The sequence below is a fragment of the Halichoerus grypus genome, chromosome 8, assembly GCF_964656455.1.
Source record: "Halichoerus grypus chromosome 8, mHalGry1.hap1.1, whole genome shotgun sequence".
In the NCBI taxonomy this organism is placed as follows: Eukaryota; Metazoa; Chordata; class Mammalia; order Carnivora; family Phocidae; genus Halichoerus; species Halichoerus grypus.
The window spans coordinates 69948401-69975063 of NC_135719.1; the positions used below are offsets into that span (position 1 = coordinate 69948401).

At 40.7% G+C, this 26663-nt stretch overlaps 1 protein-coding gene and 1 pseudogene across 3 annotated transcripts in view; both read right to left on the bottom strand.

Annotated features, from left to right (window-relative positions):
• The window catches only part of MGA (MAX dimerization protein MGA), a 165027-nt gene that overhangs the window by 131942 nt on the left and 6422 nt on the right, over positions 1-26663 (bottom strand). The window lies entirely within an intron of this gene.
• Positions 2164-2499, bottom strand: LOC118530877 (small ribosomal subunit protein uS8 pseudogene; annotated as a pseudogene).

The following is a 26663-nucleotide window of genomic DNA, read 5'->3' on the forward strand; positions in this document are numbered from 1 at the left end:
TGGCTCAGTCGTTAAGCGTCTGCCTTCGGCTCAGGTCATGATCCCAGGGTCCTTGGATCGAGCCCCGCATCGGACTCCCTGTTCAGCGGGAAGCCTGCTTCTCCCTCTCCCACTCCCCCTGCTTGTGTTCCCTCTCTCACTGTGTCTCTGTCAAATAAATAAATAAAATCTGTAAAATAAATACATAAATAAACCTTGCTTTGCTGCACCCCCGTACAAAAAAAAAAAGAGAAAAACACACTAGATACACTGATAACAATATAAAGTTTCCAACCTTAATCCTTTATTTCCAATCTTAGTCCTTTAAAATAAACTTAACAAATTCCCTCTTACATTTCCCTTCAACAACTCTTTTTTTTTTTTTAAGATTTATTTATTTATTTGGGTGGGCGAAAAGGAGAGGGAGAATCTCCAGCAGACTCCCAAGTGAGCGAGGAGCCCAACATGGGGCTCAATCCCATGACCCTGAGATCATAACCTGAGCCGAAATCAAAGAGTCTGATGCTTAAAAGACTGAGCCACCCAGGCGTCCCTCCTCTACACAACTCTTTTAATTACTTTCTCAACTCAAGCTCCCCAGTTATCCCCTATCCAGGCCCTTCACTCTCAACCAACAACCTTGCTTCTGATCTTATAAAGATATGCAAACTATCAGGCATGCCCTCCCTCTACCCCCATTTCCCTACCTATAACCTTATCTATATTCATACATCTCCCTACCTATTTTTATTTCAGTCCCAGAAAATGAGATGTTCTTCCTCCTGTACAAAGCCAACCCATCCATCTGCAACCCTGACCCACATCATCACTCCCACCTGCTTCCGGCCTCATTCAACATCTTGCTCTATCAGACACACCATATCTTGAATCTTCAACCTCTCCTTCCCTATTAGCATCTTTCCATATACAAGGTGAGGTTTTAACATAAAAACAAAGTCCTTCCTGGCTCCCATCCAGCCTTCTCAGCAAACCTTCTCACAGAGAAGTTATTCTCCTTTTTCTCTCCTTCCTTCTCCCCACTTCCTCTTCCCTTCTTCCCTCCGCTCCAACTCTCCCTCTCCTCCTCCCTCTCACTCCCGGCTCCCTTCCCCACTCCCCCGTCTCCTCTCTTTATCCTCCTCCTTTATCACCTGCCATTTACTCTTCCACCAACTATAAGGGGGATTCCACCTTAACTTCCTACTGATACTACTTTTAGGATCACCATGACTTCTTAATTACCAAGTCAAATTAATATTTTTCCTATCTTTATTTTTCTATACCAATGTACTGTATTTGGCACTGTTACTGTTTCCCTCTTAATATTTTCTTCTCGTTAGCATATTGGCTGACATATAGCTGGCACTCAAATAGATTTGAATAAATTAATAGGGGTACAAAATGAAACAATATCATGCACTTTTCTGTCAGGAGAATGAGAAAGAGTCAATATCCCAAGAAATGTTCATGGTAATTAACTATAACATCAAGGGCCATGAGCAGCATGAATCAGTCAGTAGTGGAACAATCAGCTCAATTATATGGTTTTCTCCAGTCATCCTCAGCACCCAGAAATCATAAACAGAAATCCAGGACTGATGATAAGCAAGGGCAAAGTAATGGAAATGCTAGTGGAATCTAGAGTGCTAAGAAAAACACAATGCAAAAAAAAAAAAGAAAGAGAAAGAGCACAATACAAACTTTTTTTTTTTTTTAAAGATTTATTTATTTATTTGAGAGAGCGAGAATGAGAGAGAGAGAGAGAGAGAGAGTACATGAGAGGGGGGAGGGTTAGAGGGAGAAGCAGGCTCCTCGCCGAGCAGGGAGCCCGATGCGGGACTCGATCCAGGGACTCCAGGATCATGACCTGAGCCGAAGGCAGTCGCTTAACCAACTGAGCCACCCAGGCGCCCCTACAAACTTTTTTTTTTAACTAAATACAATGTGATAGACTCCCTACATATAAAAACTATACCTATGTGCCATAAGGACACAGATAAAGTGGAAAAGAGCTAAGCATAAATCACTCTGAGGCACCAAATCCTTAAGAGTTCATAAAAACTTGAAGTTTAGTTTTTCAAAAGTTTTTTTTTTCCATTGAGGCATTTTATTTGCACATGTGTATTACAACCCTAGAAAAAGAATCCCAGGCTTTTCCCTCCTGTATGTTTTTGTCTTGCTTTTTCATGGCCCATGATGCCAGCTGAGGTTGTCAGTACAATGAAACCAAACTGGCTGGAATGGGAGCAGATTATTCTGCCATTTTTCTAGATCTCTAAATTGTACATCAAATCTGGGACTGATCACTCCACATTTGTTTAATCTGCCTGTGAGGGTCAAAACAATTTTCCCAGTTCTGTGATCATCAATGATTTCAAATCCACCAATGTAATCATGCTTCACCATCACCATTAGAAACGATGACTTTGGAGCACGGCCTAAAAAAAACTGGCATTTGCCTCTTTTTTCAGCATTGTTAATGCTCTTGAGTGCATCTGCCAGGACATTCACACCCACCATTACGGCCACACAGAAAGATGGCAGAAAAGAACTAAGCATAAATTAATCTGAGGCACCAAATCATTAAGAACTCATAAAAACTTGGGTGCCTGGGTGGCTCAGTTGGTTGAGCGACTGCCTTCAGCTCAGGTCATGATCCTGGAGTCCCTAGATGGAGTCCCGCATCATGCTCCCTGCTCAGCAGGGAGTCTGCTTCTCCCTCTGACCCTCCCCCCTCTCATGTGCTCTCTCTCATTCCCTCTCTCTCTCATAGATAAATAAAATCTTAAAAAAAAAAATAAAATAAAAAATAAAAAATTCATAAAAACTTGGGAAGTTTAGTTTTTTCAAAAGTTTTTTCGGGCGCCTGGATGGCTCAGTCGTTAAGCGTCTGCCTTCAGCTCAGGTCATGATCCGGGGGTCCCGGGATCGAGTCCCACATGGGGCTCCCTGCTCGGCGGGAAGCCTGCTTCTCCCTCTCCCACTCCCTCTGCTTGTGTTCCTGCTCTCGCTATCTCTCTCTGTCAAATAAATAAAATCTTTAAAAAAAAAAAAAAGTTTTTTCAAATGTTTTCAGAAATGAACAAGCAGAAGACACATGAGAATGTAGAACTCTTGCAGTCTCATGCCAAATTGAAATTACTGAAAAATTCACTTTACTTTGTTTCTAGGTAGATTTCTTCCCACACATTTTCCCCTAATTATTCCCACCGTCAACATTTTAAATGATTTCAAGTGCTAATGTCAGCAGCAGTTCTTATTAAAACAGGTTCCTGAATTGCGAAGAAACCTTTCCAGATACAAGATAAAGCCTGAGAGGCCTAAGACTCTCATATCACGGTCCTAAAACACCACACCTTCTTGCTATTAGAAACATTCTGTTTGGGGCACCTGGGTGGCTCAGTCGTTAAGCGTCTGCCTTCGGCTCAGGTCGTGATCCCGGGGTCCTGGGATCGAGCCCCGCATCGGGCTCCCTGCTCCGCGGGAGGCCTGCTTCTCCCTCTCTCACCTCCCTTGCTTGTGTTCCCTCTCTCACTGTGTCTCTCTCTGTCAAATAAATAAATAAAATCTTTAAAAAAAAAAAAAAGAAACATTCTGTTTAGTAAGCTTTTTTTTTTTTTAAGGATCTATTTATTTGAGAGGGAGAGAGTGTGTGCATACACACACAAGGGGGAGGGGCAGAGGGAGAGAGAAACCCAAGGCAACCCTGAGCTGAGCAAGAAGCCCAAAACGGGCTCCATCTCACAACCCTCAGATCAGACCTGAGCTGAAACCAAGAGTAGGATGCATAACCAACTGCACCACCTGGGCGCCCCAGATTTAATAAGATTTACATACTCTAGGGGTGCCTGGGTGGCTCAGTCGTTAAGCGTCTGCCTTCGGCTCAGGTCATGATCCCGGGGTCCTGGGATCGAGCCCCGCATCGGGCACCCCGCTCAGCAGGAGGCCTGCTTCTCCCTCTCCCACTCCCCCTGCTTGTGTTCCCTCTCTGTCTCTGTCAAATAAATAAACAAAATCTTTAAAAAAAAAAAAAGATTTACATACTCTATACAAAAGCACATAACTTTCTCAAACACATTACTAACAATAAGCTACAGATTTGTATAGCATTTTAAGTTTCTAGAGCATTTTAACATATACTTTCTTCATTTTTAACTCACGTGAAGTCTATAAAACAATCAAGGCAAGCATTAATATTCTTTTCTTACTGTAAAAAATTTCTTACAGTAAGAAAACTAAAACCTAAGTTGTCCATTATTATAAATCAAATACCTAAAACATGGCAATGAGGCACAATTACCTTCAAATTTCAGCTCTCTTACTCCTTTATCCTCAACAACTTACGTCCTTCCTATCCATCTTTTTTTTTAAGATTTTATTAATTTGTCAGAGAGCACAAGCTGGGGGAGCGGCAGGCAGAGGGAGAGGGAGAAGCAGACTCCCTGCTGAGCAGGGAGACCGATGCAGAACTTGATCCCAGAACCGTGGGATCATGACCTGAGCAGACACTTAACCAACTGAGCCACCCAGGCATCCCCTTCCTATCCATCTTAAAGGAAGGGGTATCTCTGCTTTCTAAAACTAGTTCCCACCCAGACCCTTAAGCCTAGAACCCCAAGTGCCTGTAGAATCTTCAAGTAACTCCTTTTCCACAGTATCTCCCTTTCCTCTAACTACATCTCCACATTCTATAAAAATGCTCAACTCTTCCCTTCCTAAAAAAAAACAAAATTCTTCGACTCTACCTATCCCACAAGATGTGACCCACTCTCTTTCCATCCTTTCCCTACTTAAACTCTTAAAAGTCTACAACTACAGGCACTTGTACTACCTTTCATCTCTCCACTGAAACATTCCTTATTAAAGGTCACCAGTGAAGGGGTGCCTGGGTGGCTCAGTCGTTAAGCGTCTGCCTTCGGCTCAGGTCATGATCCCAGGGTCCTGGGATCGAGCCTCACATCGGGCTCCCTGCTCCGCGGGAAGCCTGCTTCTCCCTCTCCCGCTCCCCCGCTTGTGTTCCCTCTCCCGCTGTGTCTCTCTCTGTCAAATAAATAAATAAAATCTTTAAAAAAAAAAAAAGGTCACCAGTGAAGCCACTGGCTGGCTCAGTCGGTTAAACGTCTGCCTTCGGCTCAGGTCATGATCCTGGAGTCCTGGGATGGAGCCCCACATCGGGCTCCCTGCTCAGCAGGGAGCCTGCTTCTCCCTCTGCCCCCCACCCTGCTCCTGCGTGCGCTCTCTCTCTCTCTAATAAACAAATAAAATATTTTAAAAATAATAATAAAATAAAGGTCACCAGTGAATTTCTAGTGGCCAAACCCAATAACCACTCTTCAGTTCTTATCCTTAGGTGTTCAGTCTTTGTCCTAAGGTAATTGACACTATTGATCACTCTACCCTTACTAAAACTTTTGTCACCCCTGGGCTCTATATCCCTCTCTCCTTATTTTCCTACCACTGACTTCCTTTTTAACCTCATTTATTAAATCATCCTTTGCAGATTATCTACCTACACATTTCTGCAGAGGTTCCCCTCTCCCTGCCTTTTCTCTTCGGCTAAACATTCTCCCTGAACAATCTCTTCCATGCCCATGCCCTCAGTTACTAACCATATGGCTATGATTTCCTAAACTCTATGGTCTCAACACACCCTTTCATTTTTCTTAGGAGGAAGCTAAAACAAAAGTAAGTATTTATCAAATCTCTGGACAGGAAGGATAAAATGGAAACATTTTGTAAGCTTAGAAACAAAACACAGATTTGACTGTATAAAAAATTTAAAGTTCTATAAACTAAGACAGACAACATGGGAAATAAAGAATACATATATATAATTACATACATATCCATAAATATATAACTTGATAAATAAATGGAAAAAATAAGGAAATTTAGAAAGAAAGTAAGCTATTTTTAAAAACAACTAAAAATGGGGCGCCTGGGTGGCTCAGTTGGTTAAGCGACTGCCTTCGGCTCAGGTCATGATCCTGGAGTCCCGGGATCGAGTCCCACATCGGGCTCCCTGCTTGGTAGGGAGTCTGCTTCTCCCTCTGACCCTCTCATGCTCTATCTCATTCTCTCTCTCAAATAAATAAATAAAATCTTTAAAAAAAAAAAAAAAAAAAAAAAAAAAAAAAAAAAAATAAAAACAACTAAAAATGTTCAATAGTACTAGCAATTAAAGAAGTCCACTTCAGGTCTATTAATTATCTTCTAATAACGAGGCAATCCATATAGCTTTCATAAAATTTTAAAACTGTCCTTGAACCCCCCCAAATCAAGAATTACTACTATTCTAGGGGCACTTGGGGGGCTCAGCAGGTTGAGTGTCAGTCAGACTCTTGATTTTGGCTCAGGTCATGATCTGGGGGGTCATGAGATTGAGCAAGCCCCAAGCCCCATGTCTGGCTCCACGCTCAGCAGGGAGTCTACTTGAAGATTCTCTCCCTCTGCCCCTCCCCACACTCACACGCGTGTGTGCTCTCCCTCTTTTTAATAAATAAAATCTGTAAAAAAAAGAAAGAAAAGAAATTACTACTCTAGACACATTTCTATTCATGTTCTAAGACTGCCTTACGTGTGTGTGTGGCTTTAGAGCTTTATTTGACAATTAGCAGTTAGTTCTCATCCACAAAGACTATCTGCAGATATTTTTAAGTACTGACAGGAACACAGGTAACCAATATACACAGCCTTCATTCTTACTATGTTTTCTGGATAAACACACATAGATATGGTATGGGACATTCCTTATTCCCTTAGCCCAGACACATTTGTTGAGCCTGATGAAAATGCGCACATCTGGAGTTCCTATCTCCTTCAGGGCAAACTTCTGGGTCTGAGTGCCTGCAGGACACACTTCTTCAAGTCCACTCCATGGATGCACTTGTTAATGGTGACAGTATGTTCTCTGGCCACTACTTCAATGATAGCAGAATGGCCATTCCTCTTCTCATCACCCTTCTTTGCAGGAGCCATGTGCCAGGCCCCAGTTGGAAAGGAAGAACATGAGGTATTACTGTATTAGCTTTTAAATAACATTATGCTAATGTTCTTAACACTCACAGTTACCCCTATCAAATGTCAGGCACTCTTCTAGGTGCTAGAGGATACAGCAGTCAGCAAAATAGATAAAAATCACTGTCCCTCTGGAGCTTATATAGGATTCTAGTCTGGGGATGGGGAGAAGAGACAAATAAAATTAAATAAGTAATATATATGTTATATGGTGACTAAGTGCTATGGAAATAATGTAGGAAAGGAGATTAGCAGTGCTGAGAAGGGTTATAAGTTTAAGGAGTGTGGTTAAGGACTCAATGAAAAGGTGACATTTAAGTAAAGAGAAGAGGTGAAGGAGTAAGTCGTATCTGAAAGAAGAATATTCCAGGCAAGGCCTGCAGGTGGACGCTTTCCCAGAGTGTTTGAGGGATAGCAAGGAAGCATTAAAGCTAAAGAGAAGTGACAGAGGAGAACAATAATTGAAAATGAGATCAGAGGAGTAACTGGGGGAAGAGGAAGCAGATTACTTAATGTCCACCATGGGCCCTGAGTATCTCTGCACGTATTTTCTGAGTATGCTAAACTACAAGGGTTAACTGTCCTCTAATTCTAAGCCACTTCTGTGGCTACTCACATAGGCAATTAATAAATAAGACAAGGCAACCACAGCTTGACTACTGTATGACTGCTCACTCCAAGGGGGTGGGTAGGGAGTTGGGAGATTTGGGGACAGAAAGAGATCAGGGCTCAGTTTTGGACAAATTTAAAATCTATCAGATATCTAACCGGAGATATTGGGTAGGTAACTGAATATGAGTCCAGACTTCAAAGAAAGGCCAAAACTGGAGATACAAATTTGAAAGTCATCAGTGTAAGAAACTAAATGAGCTGAAGAAATAGTTTTTTTTAAAAGATGATAACCAAGATGTGAACCCTGGAGCATTCTAACATTGAGAGGTAGGGAGATTAGGAGGAATTAGCACACAGCAGGAAGGATAGACCCTGAGACAGGAGTAGAACTAGGAAAATGTGATGTCCTGGAAGCAAGTGGGAAAGTGGGTTCAGTTCAAGAGGAAGAAAGTAATCAACAGTGGCACAGGGGCTGAAAGATCATGTAGAATGAGAAGACTGCTGGATTTAGCAATGTGGAGATAAAAAGGTCACAAAGTATAATTCTAGAGAAGTGGTGAGGACAAAAGCCTACCTGATTTTAAGAAAAAATGGAAGGAGATTAATTGTAAACACTAAGACAAAAGTGTCACTCTAAATAAACATACATTTATGAATGATGGAAGAAACTATGATGCTTAATCCTGTCAAGTACTCAGTGAATTGACATACTTTGCTCACGGAAAAATAAAACAGTACAACCCCTGGAAAGAGCCCTAACACACACCTCAACTGGTTTTTAAAATGTGTAAGATATACAGATAGATTGGGCGCCTGGGTGGCTCAGTTGGTTAAGCGACTGCCTTCGGCTCAGGTCATGATCCTGGAGTCCCTGGATCGAGTCCCGCATCGGGCTCCCTGCTCAGCAGGGAGCCTGCTTCTCCCTCTGACCCTCCCCCCTCTCATGTGCTCTCTCTCTCATTCTCTCTGTCTCAAATAAATAAATAAAATCTTTAAAAAAAAAAAAAAAAAGATATACAGATAGATAATATATATCTCTAGAAAGAAATACAACAAAATGTTAAAGCAGTGTTATCACAGCATTGTGAGATTAAAGCTGACTTGTTCTTTTTTATAATATTCCTATATTCTTCAAATGCTCTATAATGAATATGTTTAACTATTATAATTAATAACTTTTTAAATGTTCATATCCTCTGCCTCAGAGGCTATATCTAAGTATTGCTCCTAAGGAAATACCTTGAAGCTTAGAAAACATTTTATGCACCAAAATTTATCCTAGTTTCTTTAAATAGTAATAGGAACACCCAAGTTTCCAACAACAGGGGCTAGTAAAAGTTTAAGGTATGTTTTCTCAATTTTTTTTTTTTTTAGATTTTATTTATTTATTTGAGATAGAACAAGAGCGAGAGAGAGAGCACAAGCAGGGGAAGCGGCAGAGGAAGAGGGAGAAGCAGGCTCTCCACCAAGCAAGGAGCCCCACACAGGGCTCGATCCCAGGACCCTGGGATCACTGGCAGATGCCTAACCGACTGAGCCACCCAGAGGCCCATTTTCTCAATTTAGAAGGATGTTAATTAACTGAAAAAACACTTATACTAAAATGTTAACTGAATAAAACTGAATAGATAGTAGACTAGTCAGATATGCTCTCTTTGCCTCTCTAATCTCCTCTAAAACAACAGTAAAATCATTTTTAAAAAGGAAAAAAAGGACAATGAAGCCTAAAGAAAGAAAAAAGGGACAAGAGGATTAGTAAAGGACTCAACAAAAGATGTCAACAAATTTTATAATTTAGAAATGTTTCAGTGATTAGCAGAACAGAGGAAGGGACAAATTAAATGCCTGGCAGGGGTGGGAGGGTGTACCAAAAATGAACAGGCCATTTTACTTGATTGAGTAAATGTGTGAAAGTAATTGTCTATTCACATTCTTCCATTTCACAAATGTTTCCTAAGTACCTTCTAAGTGCCAGATTCTATAATACGCATAGACTATAAAAAGTGAAAAAGTCCCTTAAGCTCATTTCCTTATCATCTAGATTTCCATTTTGAAGTCTGTAAGCTAGGCTAACATATTCTGCCTGTCATTTAAGCCAATACTGTCAGGAAGCTAGAAGAAATGCTGCACTGAACACACCAACTCTTTCCAGCTAATTCTAAAAAGTGATACCAAATGTCACTATACACTTCCTCAGGAGGTACATAATTATAATTACTCAGATTAACAGACCTCTTTGGCAACCCTTCAGAAAACTTCGTACTTAGGTTAAAAATTTCCCTACCGGGGCACCTGGGTGGCTCAGTCAGTTGGGCATCTGCCTTTGGCTCAGGTTATGATCCCCGGGGTCCTGGAATCGAGCCCCGCATCGGGCTCCTTGCTCAGCGGGAAGCCTGCTTCTCCCTCTGCCTGCTGCTCCCCCTGCTTGTGCTCTCTCTCTCTCTCTGTCAAATGAATAAATCAAATCTTAAAAAAAAGGGGCGCCTGGGTGGCTCAGCCGTTAAGCGTCTGCCTTCAGCTTGGGTCTTGGTCCCAGGGTCCTGGGATCGAGCCCAGCATCGGGCTCCCTGCTCCGCGGGAAGCCTGCTTCTCCCTCTCCCACTCCCCCTGCTTGCGTTCCCTCTCTCGCTGTGTCTCTCTCTGTCAAATAAATAAATAATCTTAAAAAAAAAACCTTAAAAAAAAAATTTGCCTATTAACACATTATTTAGTGCTTTCCTTTTAGTGTTCATTACTTTGACTTTTCATGTTTCTAGAGATATCTGTGATGCATTTCTTTTAGAGAAAAATTAAAACGTCAATATTCTGGGATGCCTGGGTGGCTCAGTTGGTTAAGCATCTGCCTTCAACTCAAGTCAGGATCTCAGGATCCCTGCTCAGCAGGGAGTCTGCTTCTCCCTCTCCCTCTGCCCCTCCCCTCCCGCCCCACTCATGCTCGCATGCACGCACGCTCTCTCGCTCTCAAATAAATAAAATCTTTTTTAAAAAACTTTAATATTCTATCTTATGAAAAAGTATTACTTACTCCACTCAACTTTTTATCATGTGAGCCACAATGGAAAATATTTCCATTGAGTGACCTGAAATTATGGGATTGCTAAAGTTAGCAAGGCTTCCATTAATAACATTAAAATTCATCTGCATCAATGAACTGAAGAAAGCAGAGTTAAAAGGTTAAATAAAAGGTGACCATTATTAAACACATCCCTAGTCAAAACTAGAAAACATATCCTAGGGGCAGAAAAACCAAGGAACAGAAATACAATGATGATTTCCATCTTCCAGATGGAGATATACAATATTTGGATAACTTATAATGGTGATTATAAAAAAAAAAATCTACATGAAAAATTAGAGCCAGTCATCCCCAACTAAGTGGTTTCCCAGATTATAACTTAATAGTTAATATCAATCTCCTAGTAACAAGGTCCTTCCTACCACAATTTATATCAACATGTGATAAATTAAGTGGTAGTGATGGATTATCAAGAGCTTTTGCTTAAACCCAAAGGACAACTGAGAGATTTACTAGATTTGAAAAGTGGTGGTACACATGCTCACAGATTGGAAGAATACTGTTAAAATGTCCATACCACCTAAAGCAATATATAGATTAAATGCAATCCCTATCAAAATACCAGCAAGATTTTCCATAAAACTAGAATAATCCTAAAACTTGTATAGAACCACAAAAGATCCCAAAAAGTCAAAGCAATCAAGAAAGAGCAAAGCTGGAGGTATCACAATCCCAGATTTCAAACTATACTACAAAGCTTCAAATCAAAATACTATGTTACTGGCAAAAAAAAACAGACACATAGATCAATGGAATAGAACAGAGAACCCGGAAATAAATCCACAAATACATGGCCAATTAATCGACCACAAAGGAGGCAAGAACATACAACTGGAAAAGACAATCTCTCCAATAAACGGTGTTGGGAAAACTGGATGGATGGCTACATGCAAAAGAGTAACACTGGACCACTTTCTTACACCACATACCAAAAAAAAAAAACTCAAAATGGATTAAAGACCAGGGTGCCTGGGTGGCTCAGTCAGTTAAGTGTCTGACTCTTGATTTCAGCTGAGGTCATGATCGCAGGGTCATGAGATTGAGCTCTGTGCTCAGAGGGGAGTCTGCCTGATATTCTCCTCCTCTCCCTCTGCCTCTCCCCCTGCTCGCTCTCTCTCTCTCAAATAAATCTTTTTTTCAAAAAATGAATTAGGGCGCCTGCATGGCTCAGATGGTTAAGCGTCTGCCTTCAGCTCAGGTCATGATCCCAGGGTCCTGGGATCGAGTCCCGCATCGGGCTCCCTGCTCCTTGGGAGCCTGCTTCTCCCTCTGCCTCTCTCTCTCTCTCTGTCTCTACTGAATAGATAAATTAAAAAAAAAAAAAAATCTTTAAAAAAAATAATAATAAAAATAAAAAAATGAATTAAAGGGGCACCTGGGTGGCTTAGTCATTAAGCGTCTGCCTTCAGCTCAGGTCATGATCCCAGGGTCCTGGGATCAAGCCCCACATGATGCTCCCTGCTCCACGGGAAGCCTGCTTCTCCCTCTCCCACTCCCCCTGCTTGTGTTCCCTCTCTCGCTGTGTCTCTCTCTGTCAAATAAATAAATAAAAATCTTAAAAAAAAAAAAAAAATGATTTGAAGACCTAAATGTAAAACATGAAACCCTAAAACTCCTAAAAGAAAATACAGGCAGTAATCTCTTGGATTATCAGCCTTAGCAATATTTTCTGATCTGTCTCCTCCGGCCAAGGGAAACAAAAGCAAAACTAAACTAATGGGACTAGATCCATTGAACTAAAAAGCTTTCCCTCAGCAAAAAAAAACTACGAACAAAACAGACTGGAAGAAGATATTTCCAAACGATATATCTGATAAGAGGCTAATATCCAAAATATACAAAGAACTCACACAACTCAACACCAAACCAACAACAACCGGGGTGCCCAGGTGGCTCAGTTGGTTCGGCGTCTGCCTTCGGCTCAGGTCATGATCCCAGGGTCCTGGCATCGAGCCCCACATCAGGCTCCCTGCTCAGCGGGAGCCTGCTTCTCCCTCTCCTCCCTGCTCATGCTCTCTCTTGCTATCTCTGTCTCTCTCTCACAAATAAGTAAAATCTTTTTTAAAAATTTAAAAATTTTTTAAAAATTAAAATGGGCAGAGAGCCTAAATAGGCATTTTTCCAAAGCCATACAGACAGCCCAATGACACATGAAAAGATGTTCAAGTCACTAATCATCAGGGAAATGCAAATCAAAACCACAATGAGCTATCACCTCATACCAGTAAGAATCAAAAAGTATCACGTAGTATCAAAAAGACAAGCAATGACAAGTGCTGCTGAGGATGCAATGAAAAGAGAACCCTCCTGGACTGGTGATAGAAATGTAAACTGGAGCAGCCGCTATGGAAAACAGTATGGAGGTTCCTCAAAAATTTAAAAATAGAGGGGCGCCTGGGTGGCTCAGTCGTTAAGCGTTTGCCTTCAGCTCAGGTCATGATCCCGGGGTCCTAGGATCGAGTCCCTCATCGGGCTCCCTGCTCAGCGGGAAGCCTGCTTCTCCCTCTCCCACTCCCCCTGCTTATGTTTCCTCTCTCGCTGTGTCTCTGTCAAATAAATAAATAAAATTAAAAAAAAAAAATCAGCAGCAGCAGCAGCAATGAGGAAAGTTGCTTTAAAACTGGTGATCAGGAAAGACCTGATAGGTGTTTTAAACTGAGAACTGAAAGACAGGAAGGAACCAGACTTATAGAAGAACACTCTAGGCAAAGAGAAGGTAAGTGCAAAAGGCATTAAAGTCAACACAAACAGCCCATTCAAGGAAAAGAAACAGCTTGTGTGGCTACCGCTTGCAGAATGAAAGGAAAGATGGCAAGAGGTAAGGTTGCAGGGATAGGCAAAGGTGAGCTCATGTAGCATGCTGTAGGCCACAGTATGGAGTTTGGATTTTATAAGCCATATTTTAAGTATCCGATCTCTGTGCTTTAATTTGCACTCTAACTTCTCAATTGCAGCCCTTATTGCCTCACTTCAGGACTATATCATTATAATAATCTCCAACATCTCCTTCCTAATTTTAGCCTTGTCCCACTCGAAGCCATTCTCATCACCACAGCAAAATCAAACATTTTTATAAAAGCAGTGTTATACATTATCACTCTTCTGCTCAAAAACCTTCAAGGGGCAACAAGATAAAAACACCAGCTCCTTAGAAGCTCAAAGCTCCCTGTAACAAGGCCCTAATCCTCTCCCTCTCTCTAACTTTACCTTCTATCATAGCCCTAAACAAAACCTCATTCTAGCCAAACTGTTCCCTGAATGTACATGCATCTCCCACCATATGACCTTAGCTCACAGTATTCATCCCTCCACCTCCCCAAACAAACTTTATAACCTTGACTCCTCTACATCACCATTTCTTCTGCAAAGAAAGTTCTACCTAAGTAGGGCAAGAAAGAATACTCCCACTGAAGAAATAACATGAGGAAAAGCACAGAAGCCTGGATATGTACATGATAATCACACACACAAAAATAGTGTCTATGATTGAGCAAAGAAGGCATGGTGAGATATAATAGGAAATAAAGCCATTCAGTAGGATGGTCAAGAGCTATGGGGCCTGGGCGCCTGGGTGGCTCAGTCGGTTAAGCGTCTGCCTTCAGCTCAGGTCATGATCCCAGGGTCCTGGGATCGAGCCCCGCATCGGGCTCCCTGCTCTGCGGGAAGCCTGCTTCTCCCTCTCCCACTCCCCCTGCTTGTGTTCCCTCTCTCGCTGTGTCTCTGTCAAATAAATAAATAAATAAATAAAATCTTAAAAAAAAAAAAAAAGAGCTATGGGGCCTTATGCAAATTATTTAACCTTTCTGGCCTTCAGTTTCTTCACCTGCAAAATGAAGGCAATAACAATGCCCATGTCACAGTATTGTGGCAATTTATTCACTCACTCAGCAAACATTTCCTGGGCACTCATTCTGTATGCCAGCTTTGTTCTATGAATGTGGAAACAGCAATGAACAAGAGAGACAAAAATCTCTGCCCTGTGGTACTTAAATTTTAGTAAGGGAACCATCAAACAAGCAAAATAAATGAATATACGATATGATATGTTATCCAGTGATAGATGAGACAGAAAACAAAATAATAAATAGAGAAGAGGGAAAAGGAAAAAAGCAAAATTTGATTCAAGACACAAAAGAATTGAGGAAACGAGCCAACGCAGTTCCAAACAGAAGAAATCAGATATGAAAGGGCATGATCAAGGAAAAACAAGGAGGCTGGAGCAGAGAGTAGAGGGTAAGTGGTAAAAGATGAGGTCAGAGAAGTTACAGGGATCTGCTCAACACAGAACCTTATAGCCACTGCAAAGATTTTAGATTTTATTTTGCTAGAAATAATAAGACATTGGAGGGTTGTTGAAGGGTTGTTGCCTTCAGAAATCCTGAAAAAAAAAGAAAAAAAATGACCTCCAACCTAGACTTCTATTATTCTATTTTCACGGATGGTAAAAGTGGTGGGTCTATGATAGGGGTCATCAAACTACTCAACCTAATGTTTGTTTTTGTAAATAGTTTTATTGAAACACAGCCAAGCCACATTCAGGGGCACCTAGCTAGCCCCACACGTTGGGCTTCCTGCTCAGTGGGGAGTCTGCTTCTCCCTCTCCCTCTGCTCCTCTCCCCACTCATGCTCTCTCTCACGTGCTCTCTAATAAATACATAAAATCTTTTTAAAAATTCATTGAACAATCAACAAATATTTATTGAAAAACTACTATAGGCCAGGCACTGTTCTAGGACAGATAAAAATCCCTGACCTCTTAGAGCTTACATTCTAGTGCGAAACACAGAAAATAAACAAATAAAGCAACAAATAATGTAATTTTAAGTACCTACAATCTTACCACTGACCATAACCTTTTATTCCTCTGAATTTCCATATGCATGAATATAAATTTTTATACGATTTAATTCTTCCATAATTTAAAGCAGTAATCTTGGCATTTTGGGTTCTATTTTTCATTTAACATTTTAAGATTTTATTTATTTATTCATTTGAGAGAGAGAGCTGGACCAGGGGTAGGAGCAGAGGGAAAGGGATTAGAAGACTCCATGCTGAGAGCAGAGCCCAGCGGGGCTCCACCCCATGACCCTGAGATGATGACCCAAGCTGAAATCAAGAGTCAGGGACCTCCACTGAGCCACCCAGGTGCCCCCATTTAACATTATTTTGAGAACTTATTTTCCAAGTTGCTACAAAACCTTTAATTTGTATTTTTTACTTCTAATGCTACAATTTACTTAATATTCCCCTATTCTTCAGTCCCCTATTCTTCATTACATGTTACCTCCAGCCTTTGCTATATGTGCAACAAAGGACCAGAGTGAGGTGATTCCTCTTTCCAGAGGAACTTGGGCAGCGCAGGCAATGAGCTGCTGGGTTTGTCGCAGATCATTAAAACTGATAGTAGGAACCCACATCACTAGGACTAACATGCTTAAATAAGAAACAGGCCAGGGGCATCTGGGTGGCTCAGTCAGTTGAGCATCGGACTCTTGGTTTCAGCTCAGTCATGATCTCAGGGTCGTGGGATTGAGCCTCGTCCAGCTCAGCACTCAGTACGGAGTCTGCATGTCCCTCTCCCTCCCCTTCTGCCCCTCCCCCAACATCCAGCAGAAAAGAAAAAGGTCATATCCACCCACTCCAGGCAAAACCTTAGGTATAAAAAGAATTCTTGTTGAGGTGCCAGTTGAGAGATGTGGGCTCTATTCAGGACCTCTGGTTGACTACATGTAAGGATAGGATCCTCTGGCATGCTTGCACTATGAGATGATGCACTATCAAGCCCAGAGTAACTTTTCTCAAATTCCTTGAAAGTCTATGCAGAACCAACAAACTGACATCCAAAAATAGTCATGAGCCACTGAACAGTCCATGAGGATTTGCAAGGACTTGATGATAATCAGTCTCAAAATCAAAGATGATTTTCACTATCACTGGCTAGAAGATTTAAGATGTGGGAATGGATCATGAAGATAATTTTTTTATGAAGATCATTTAAAGGGTCATTTGAAGGTTGTCATGGAGGAAGGTATAGATTATTTCATATGCTCTAGAGGATCCTGGAACGGAAGTTTCTGAATGAAAGATTTCATGTCAGTACAAGGAAAAGTGGTAAGCTCTCTGTCACCAGATACATTTAGCAAAAAGTGACTGATTGGAGCACCTGGGTGGCTCAGTTAAGTGCATGACTTCGGCTCAGGTCATGATCTCAGGGTCCTGGGACAGAGTCCTGCATCAGGCTCCCTGCTCAGCGGGGAGCCTGCTTCCCCCTCTGCCTCTGCCCCTCCCCCTGCTCATGCTCTCTCTCTCTCTCTCTCTCAAATAAATAAAATCTTTTTTAAAAAAGGTGATCAACTTTAGTGGCTTTGTAAAGGATAATCAGAATCTGACAGGGGTTTTTTTCTTATTCTTTACCAGTATCTTTAATTCATTTTTGTTTTTATCAAAGTTATCCATGAACAGAGATTAAAGAAGTAAATAAGTACAATGGCTTATTACAAAAGACGGTGATCCTCTACTCCAACAATTTCCCAATTCCCAGGGGCAAATGTTCAACTTTTATGGCTGAATCTTTTGGTATATACTTCCATATCATTACATGTTTTTTTTCTTTTTTTCTTCTTTCCAGTTTTAGGCACTATTAACTTCCCACCATAGAAGATGAGAATTTAGCTCTCCTTCCTCTTCACATCTCTATACATACATGTGCACACTTCCCATCCCCTAGTCTTCCCAATATAATTATATAATTCTAATTAAATCAATATTCAAGGTTCATATAAATCTTATTCAGAGCTGGGCATGCAGCATACTTATTAAGCTAGGCTACACAAACAGATCCCAAAATATCATCCTGGTGAGTGAATATTCAGGTCATTAATTAAGCCAGTTCTCCTCCAGAGTCATCCCAGGACTCCGGCTGACAGCAGTTCTGCCATCTTGACTACAAGGCTTCCAAGGCTATCCCAGATGTTGCAGCCCAGATAGCCAGGGAAGGCCGACAAAACTGTAATACATGAAGGAGGTCAGGCCCACTTCCACTAGAGAAAATAAGTCATGTATCTAATCAAACTGCAACAGAGACTGAGGGATTCTGCCTAACTACATGCCCAAAGGGACAGCAAATTTGAGTAGAATGGTTACTTTTCCTCAAAAAAAGCTTGTGAAAAAAACTGTAATGGACCTTAGAAATAGATGGCAGAGGAAGAGGGAAGAAAGGATATAAAGGAAAATAAGTCAGTTAACCCAACCTAAAGGAAGATTAATAAACATCCCACAAAAATGGAAAAAAATCAGAGCTCCTGGGTGGCTCCGTCGTTAAGCGTCTGCCTTCGGTTCACGTCATGATCCCAGGGTCCTGGGATCAAGCCCCGCATCAGGCTCCCTGCTCCGCAGGAAGCCTGCTTCTCCCTCTCCCACTCCCCCTGCTTGTGTTCCCTCTCTGGCTGTGTCTGTCAAATAAATAAATAAAATCTTTAAAAAAAAAAAAAATGGGGGGCGCCTGGGTGGCTCAGTTGTTAAGTGTCTGTCTTCAGCTCAGGTCGTGATCCCAGGGTCCTGGGATGGAGCCCCACATCGGGCTCCCTGCTCCGCGGGGAAGCCTGCTTCTCCCTCCCCTACTCCCCCTGCTTGTGTTCCCTCTCTCGCTGTGTCTCTCTCTTCAAATAAATAAAATCTTTAAAAATAAATAAATAAATAAAATTTTAAAAATGGAGGAAAATTAAAAGGTGATTCATTCAAGAAACACTCTCCTTTTGTTATGCACCACATTCCACGTTAAGTACAATAAAAAACATATACATTTGGGCGCCTGGGTGGCTCAGTTGGTTGGGCGACTGCCTTCGGCTCAGGTCATGATCCTGGAGTCCCTGGATTGAGTCCCGCATTGGGCTCCCTGCTCAGCAGGGAGTCTGCTTCTCCCTCTGACCCTAACCACTCTCATGTGCTCTCTTTCTCTCTCAATAAAATAAATAAAATCTTTAAAAAATAATAATTAAAAAAAATATATACATTAAATGTAATGTACTATCCTCAATTAAATCCTGAAACAGAATAAGGACATTAATGGAAAAACTAATGAAATCCAAATAAAGTCTGGAGTTTACTAACAGTTATTAACCAACATTGGTTTCTTAGTTTGGACAAATGTACCACAGTAATGTTAAGATGGGTTTTTTTGTTTTGTTTTAAGATTTTATTTATTTATTTGACAGAGAGAGAGAGACAGCAAGAGAGGGAACACAAGCAGGGGGAGTAGGAGAGGGAGAAGCAGGCCTCCCGCAGAGCAGGGAGCCCGACGTGGGACTCGATCCCGGGACTCCGGAATCATGACCTGAGCCGAAGGCAGACGCTTAACTGACTGAGCCACCCAGGCGCCCCAGTAATGTTAAGATGTTAACATGAGGGGAAACTGGATGAGGGGTATACAGAAACTCTCTGTATAGTCTTTGCAACTTTTCTATAAATCTAAAATTACTCCCAAAAAAGTATTTAAAAAAAAAACTCAGTTATGAAGGTACAACCACTGCAGTTCCTCAAAAAAATATAGAATCACCATGTGATCCATCAATTCTACTTCCAGATGTATACTTAAAAGAACTGAAAGCAGAGAGTCAAAGAGATGTCTGTACATCCATGTTCACAGCAGCATTATTCACAATAAACAAAAGGTGGAAGCAATTGAAGTGTTCATCAACAGATAACAAGATAAACAAAAAAATGTGATATATACACACAATGGGGTATTATTCAGCATTAAAAAGAAATTCTTTTTTCTGTAAGATTTATTTATTTTTTTTTTTTTTAATTTAACAGAGAGAGAGAGAGACAGCAAGAGAGGGAACACAAGCAGGGGGAGAGGGAGAGGAAGAAGCAGACTCCCCACTGAGCAGGGAGCCCGATGCAGGGCTCAATCCCAGCACCCTGGGATCATGACCTGAGCCGAAGGTAGACACTTAACGACTGAGCCACCCAGGCGCCCCTAAAAAGAAATTCTAATACATGCTACAATATGGATGAACCCTGAAGACATTAGGCTAAATAAGCCAGTTCCAAAAGGACAAATATTTTGCACGATTCCACTTATGTGAGGTACCTTGACTAGTCAAATTCATAGAGACAGAAAGTAGAATGTGGTTGCCAGGAACTGGGGGGAGAGAATAGTAAGCTAGTATTTTACGAGAACAGAGTTTCAGCTTGGAAAGATGAAAACTCTAGAGATGGATGGTGGTAACTGGTTGCACAACCATGTGAATATACTTAGTGTCAAAGATCTGTACACTTAAAAATGGTTACAATGGGGGCCCCTGGGGACACAGTCGGTTGTGTCCAACTCCCAGTTTTGGTTTTGGCTCAGGTCGTGATCTGAGAGGTGAGACTGAGCCCCGTGATCTGCTCCCCACTGATTGCAGAGTTGGCTTGAGATTCTCTCTCCCTCTGCCCCCCTCCTTGTGTGCTCAGTCTCTCTTTCCCTAAATCATTTTTATTTTTTTTTTTTAAGATTTTATTTATTTATTTGAGAGAGAGAATGAGATAGAGAGAGCATGAGAGGGGGGAGGGTCAGAGGGAGAAGCAGACTCCCTGCTGAGCAGGGAGCCCGATGTGGGACTCGATCCCAGGACTCCAGGATCATGACCTGAGCCGAAGGCAGTCACTTAACCAACTGAGCCACCCAGGCGCCCCCCTAAATCATTTTAAAAAAATGGTTACAATAATATATATATATTTTACTACAATTAAAAAAATACAGCTATATAAACACATTGATAGAGGTTTGAACAGAATACTTCCAATCAACAGAAAAAAGCTCTAAAACAAATTCTGACTTCCCTGAGACTATGATATCTAAGGTAGGTTTGAGCAAGACAGTGATACTAGAGAAGGAAATGGGAGGTGGGGAGTACGGAATACAACAGAGGCACAGCAAGTATGGTAGTCTAGAGCAGGGGTCAGCACACTGCAGTCCCATAAGCCATGTTCTGCCATAGGTTTTTGTACAGGCCACAAATTAAGAATAGTTTTCACATTTTTAATGTGGAAAAAAAAGTTAAAATTTAAAGTTGAAAAAAAGTTAAAATAGGAGTGGTGCCTGGCTGGCTCCGTTGGAAGAGCATGTGACCCTTGGTAACAGAGTCTTGAGTTCGAGCCCCACATCAGATGTAGAGATTGCTTAAACTTTTTTTAAAAAATTAAAATAAAATTTTATGACATGCAGGAATTATATGAAATTCCAATTTCAGTGTCCATAAATAGTTTCCCTGGAACACAGCCATAATCGTTTGTTTACAGAATGTCTACGGCTGCTTTCATGCTACCACAGCAGAGTTGAATAGTTATGACAGAAACAATAAAGCCTACAAAACTTAAAATATTTTCTATTTTGTCCTTTACAAAAAAGTCTGCCAACCCCTGTCTAGAGACCTGAAATAGTACATTTAGTATGGCTAAATCAAAGATATGTATGAGGGAGACACATGGCAAATGAAATAAACCATAGGGTAGTGGGCTTTATGTGCTAAGCTAAGGAATCTGAACTTGTCTCAACTTGATTCCATTTACTATGAGAAGCCACTGAAGAACTGTGTAGAAAGTAATCTGATCAGATAAACTTTTATCCACTTGCTTTTAAAGGTATCTGAGCTATTCATTTATTAAAAGAACAAAACTTCCCACTTAAAAAAAAAAGGCCTTAAAAAAATAAATAAAACTAAAATTTAAATTTAAAAAAAAGCCTAGAAGCGGGGCTCCTGGGTGGCTCAGTCGTTAAGCGTCTGCCTTTAGCTCAGGTCATGATCCCAGGGTCCTGGGATCAAGCCCCGCATGGGGCTCCCTGCTCCACGGGAAGCCTGCTTCTCCCTCTCCCACTCCCCTGCTTGTGTTCCCTCTCTCGCTGTGTCTCTGTCAAATAAATAAATAAAATCTTTAAAAAAATAAAAATTAAAAATTAAAAAAGCCTAGAAGCCTATCAATAAGGTTAACAGTGATAGCATATTAAAAATTTTTATCTCCTGAGGCGCCTAGCTGGCTCAGACAGTCGAACATGCAACTTTTTTTTTTTTTTTTAGATTTTATTTATTTGACAGAGAGAGACACAACGAGAGAGGGAACACAAGCAAGGGGAGTGGGAGACAGAGAAGCAGGCTTCCCCCAGAGCAGGGAGCCCGATGCGGGGCTCAATCCCAGGATCCTGAGATCATGACCTGAGCCGAAGGCAGACGCTTAAAAGACTGAGCCACCCAGGTGCCCCGAACATGCAACTCTTGATCTCAGGGTTGTGAATTCAAGCCCCATGATGAGTGTAAAAATTACTTAAAATCTTAAAAAAAAAAATTTATCTCCTTCTTTGTGCTTATCCATGTTTTTCAAATCTTCAAATCTGAATTATAAAGCTGCTTTTATAACCCAAACACAAAACTCAGTATTTTTAAATTCCTATTCAATATGCACACAACATTTGTTTTATATGTTCTATACTTTTCTCCCCCACCCTTGGGTAGAAATGTCTAGGAAAACCTACACACAGCAAAACTATGAAAGCATGCCTCTGTCACACTTGCAAAGGATAAATGACATTCTACCTTTTCAAATTACATATTTGCTTTATAGACATGAAAGAATAAAATATTTGAATGCAAGTACTGGCAGGGCACTCTCCTGCTACATAGGGCTTTCATCACATTGAACAAATAGCCAAATCAGTATCTTAATGAAACCAAAAGTGTTAAAGATAGGTGAAAATGCGGAGCTTGAAAATCAAGTCAAAATGTTGAAAACTGACGCAAGATAAGACTACATATACCCTGCGAATATAATTATGTGTTTAAAGAAATGCAAAGTCCTTGATTTATACCACAGTATTTTGCACTTAATGATACACCGCTTGTTAAGGTTAAATTCTTTTTTAATGTTCTGTTTCAGTTCTTCCACTAAACTGTCAGGGATTCACGTGCAGGGAACCATTTCTTTTATTTCTTTTGTGTGTCCCCCACAGCACCTCATACAGTGCCCATATATGGTAGGTGCTCAATACATGCTTACAATTGAATGACAAAATAATTAACCCTACTTTGAGCTCACAGACTGAAACCCTCACACCTACAATTCACACCATTAAGATTCCCTCTACCCAACAGTTTAAAGGACACTCCTGGGGCGAGTACTGCTGATTCTACTGGATTTATTACATTAGGTTTCTTCTCCAGCAAAGAGCTCAAAGTACACATCTAATGTTAAAATAGAATTCCCGACTACTGAGAAGGTGGGTGGAAAAGTAGGCAAGTGAAGGAACAATCTTTTTTTTTTTTTTTAAAGATTTTATTTATTTATTTGACAGAGAGAGACACAGCAAGAGAGGGAACACAAGCAGGGGGAGTGGGAGAGGGAGAAGCAGGCTTCCCGCAGAGCAGGGAGCCCGATGCGGGGCTTGATCCCAGGACCCTGGGATCATGACCTGAGCCAAAGGCAGACGCTTAACGACTGAGCCACGCAGGCGCCCCATGAAGGAACAATCTATTATAATAGCTTGCCTCCAAAGAAATGAGCATTATTCAGTCCTAGAGATTAAAACATTCCTCAAATGTCTCTGAACTAAGACCCCTAACTGACATCATTTCATTAAACTTTGTACTAGCTAAAGTCTATCACAATGTATATCATTAAAACCAAAAATTCACCATTAAAAAAGTCCTAAAAATCTCAGCTACCAGTCCATACGATTGTGTAAGATATAGCTGTAATTATTTACTCTGCCAAAATAAAACTTCTAAACTTTTTCAAAGCATTATGATTGAACATCTACCACATGCTAAGCACTGGAGAAACAAATGAATAAGAAAACCAGTCAAGGGTGCCTGGGTGGCTCAGTCGTTAAGGGTCTGCCCTCAGCTCAGGTCATGATCCCAGGGTCCTGGAATCAAGTCCCACATCGGGCTCCCTGCTCGGTGGGAAGCCTGCTTCTCCCTCTCCCCCTCCCTCTGCTTGTGTTCCCTCTCTTGCTGTGTCTCTCTCTGTCAAATGAATAAATAAAAAAATCTTTAAAAAAAAACAGTCAAAATATCAACTGATTTTGTATTCTGCTATAAATTAAAATACTACCAACAGAGCTGAAGAATTACCATGCAGTGAGGAACCAACTTCTATCCGTGGAAATTTGGGGAAATTACTACCAAATCTAAGCTGGACATTGAAGACTTGAGTAGGAGTTTGAGGAAAAGGGCAAGAAAAGGGGGAGAAAGAATATTCCTGGCAAATGCAGAGCTATACACAAACAGAGCACACTGGGCATGGCAGACAGAGGAGAAAGAGGTAGGATAGAGTTAAACAATGATGGGTCTGGTATGAAAGCTATGAGAGTTGGAATTTATGCCCCCAGGTAATGGACACAAAGTGGAAATCTTGAGGAAATCTTGACAAAAACCTGAAGAATCAGTTCACGTAACAGAAAGAGTCTAGGTCATATTAAAATCATCTCAAAGGCATGATTTCATATTACACCATATAGACACAGTTCTGTAAATACTGTGCTGATGCAGATACAAAAGAAATCTAAGTGTAATCTATTCCTCTGTCCATGCTTTCAACTGAGTCTCAGGGCCAGTTCTCCCTCTTTACTTCCTGCCTGATCTTACCAGACCCATGGTTTTAAAACACTACGTATTGGGTGGGGGGTTGGGTTAGCCTGGTGATGGGTATTAAAGAGGGCACGTATTGAATGGAGCACTGGGTGTTACACGCAAACAATGAATCATGGAACACTACATCAAAAACTAATGATGCAATGTATGGTGATTAACATAACATAATAAAATAAAAAATAAATAAATAAATAAGTATACATGCATTATGTATGTATGAATTCATATATATAATATATATCTAAATTATGTATGTAAACCTGGGGGGGGGTGTTTGTGTGTGTGTATACAGCTTCAAACTAATGAAGCTAATCACTATAAAGGAGGAATTTGTAAAAGATTTCTGTTTATTAAGAAGTGTTGATTAGGGGCGGCTGGGTGGCTCAGTCATTAAGTGTCTGCCTTCGGCTCAGGTCATGATCCCAGGGTCCTGGGATTGAGCCCTGCGTCGGGCTCCCTGCTCTGCCGGAGGCCTGCTTCGCCCTCTGCCACTCCCCCTGCTTGTATTCCCTCTCTCGCTGTGCCTCTCTCTGTCAAATAAATAAATAAAATCTTTAAAAAAAAAAAAAAAGAATTGTTGATTAAACTGGATTGACATTTTGACTCATTTTGAAATGCTCAAATAGTTAATTCCTTTGACCTCATGGAGTGATGAAATACAGTTTTATTTTACTGTATTAAATAATCTTAAAATGTTCTAAAAATAAATAAAACACTACGTATTGATGATATCCCAAATGTATTATTATATTCACAGCTCTAACCTTTTCTCTGAGCTCCAGACTTAAACAGTCAACTGCTAACTCAACGGTTATTCCTAGATATTTAGTGATATCTCAAATTCAACATTATCCAATGAAACTCTTCATTTTAGGGACACCTGGGGGGCTTGGTTGGTTAAGCATCTGACTCTCTTGATTTCGGCTCAGGTGATGATCTCAGGGTCATTGAGATCAAGCCTGCTTAATATGCTCTCTCTTAAAAAAAAAAAAAAAGAAAAGAAAGATGCTCTCTCTTCCCTCTCCCCCAAGCACCACCCCCTGCACACTCAGTGGGGAGTCTGCTTGAGATTCTCTCCCTCTGCCCCTCCCCTCCCACTCTCTCTCTCTCTAAAAATAAGTAAATAAATTTTTAAAAATAAATAAAAACAAAACTCTTCATTTTAAATCCCAAACTAGCTATTCCAGTTTTCATCTCTGTACGTGGCACCAGTTGCTCTAGCTAAAAACCTTGTTATCATCTTTGATTCCTTCTTTCTCTCACCTCCAACTAAGCTATCAGCAAACTCTATTGGTTCTACCTTCAAAATATACCCTGAATCGGATCCTTTCTCACTGCCTCCATCACTGCCTCCCTGATCCAAGCCACCATACTTCTTTTTATCATTCCAGTGACTTCCTAAATGGTCTCCTACAGCCCCCCTTGTCTCTACAGCAAAGTGATCTTTTTAAAACACAAATTTTTTTAAAAAATTAAAAAATAAAACATAAATTTGACTATCATTTTTCTTCATAAAACTGTCCAATGAATCCCATCACACTTAGAATGAAATCCAAAGCCCTTCTGGTCTACCAGACTCTATACCATCTGAGACCACCAACTACCCAGTATCATTTCCTAATACTTCCAATTATTACCCCAGCAATCTCCAAACTATAGCACACCAGCCTTTTTACACTTCCTTGAAAACTGCAAACTGATTCTCACCCCAGAGTCTTTGCATTAGCACTCTCTCTCACCACTTGAAATGCACCATGTTGGCCTGGGATGCTCCTTATCATTCAAGTCTCTTTATGCTCAAGAGTTACCTCAGAGAAACCTTACCTGACAACCTATCTAAAAGAACCACCAAACCCACCACACCACTCACTATCCTCTCATACTATTTTCTTCACAGCACTTAGATAATACCTGAAATCATATTATTTATTAGTTTATTGTCTATTTACTAGAGTGTAAATTCCATGAGAGCAGGGACTTTGTCTTATTCACTGCTCAATCCCGAGCCCTGGTATAATACCTGGCATTCAATAGGGCTAATTATTTGTTGTTGAATGAACAAATTTACCTAATTGGCCTAATCTACCTTATTTATATTTTTATCCTGTTGTGTGTAATTGAATTTGCTTCCCTACTTTTGGATTTATATCTAATTCATGATTACCAGGCTTTTCTTCCTAGAACAGAGAACTAAGCAGTTTAAAGACTGTTAAAACAAGCTATACTATACTAATGCCTTTAATTCCTTTCTATAATTAGCCTTGTCAGCAACTTGTCCGGTTGTTTTTCTTTGACTATAACTTCCATTATCCTTTCTATATTATCAGAATTTTCAATGTACTGCTTAT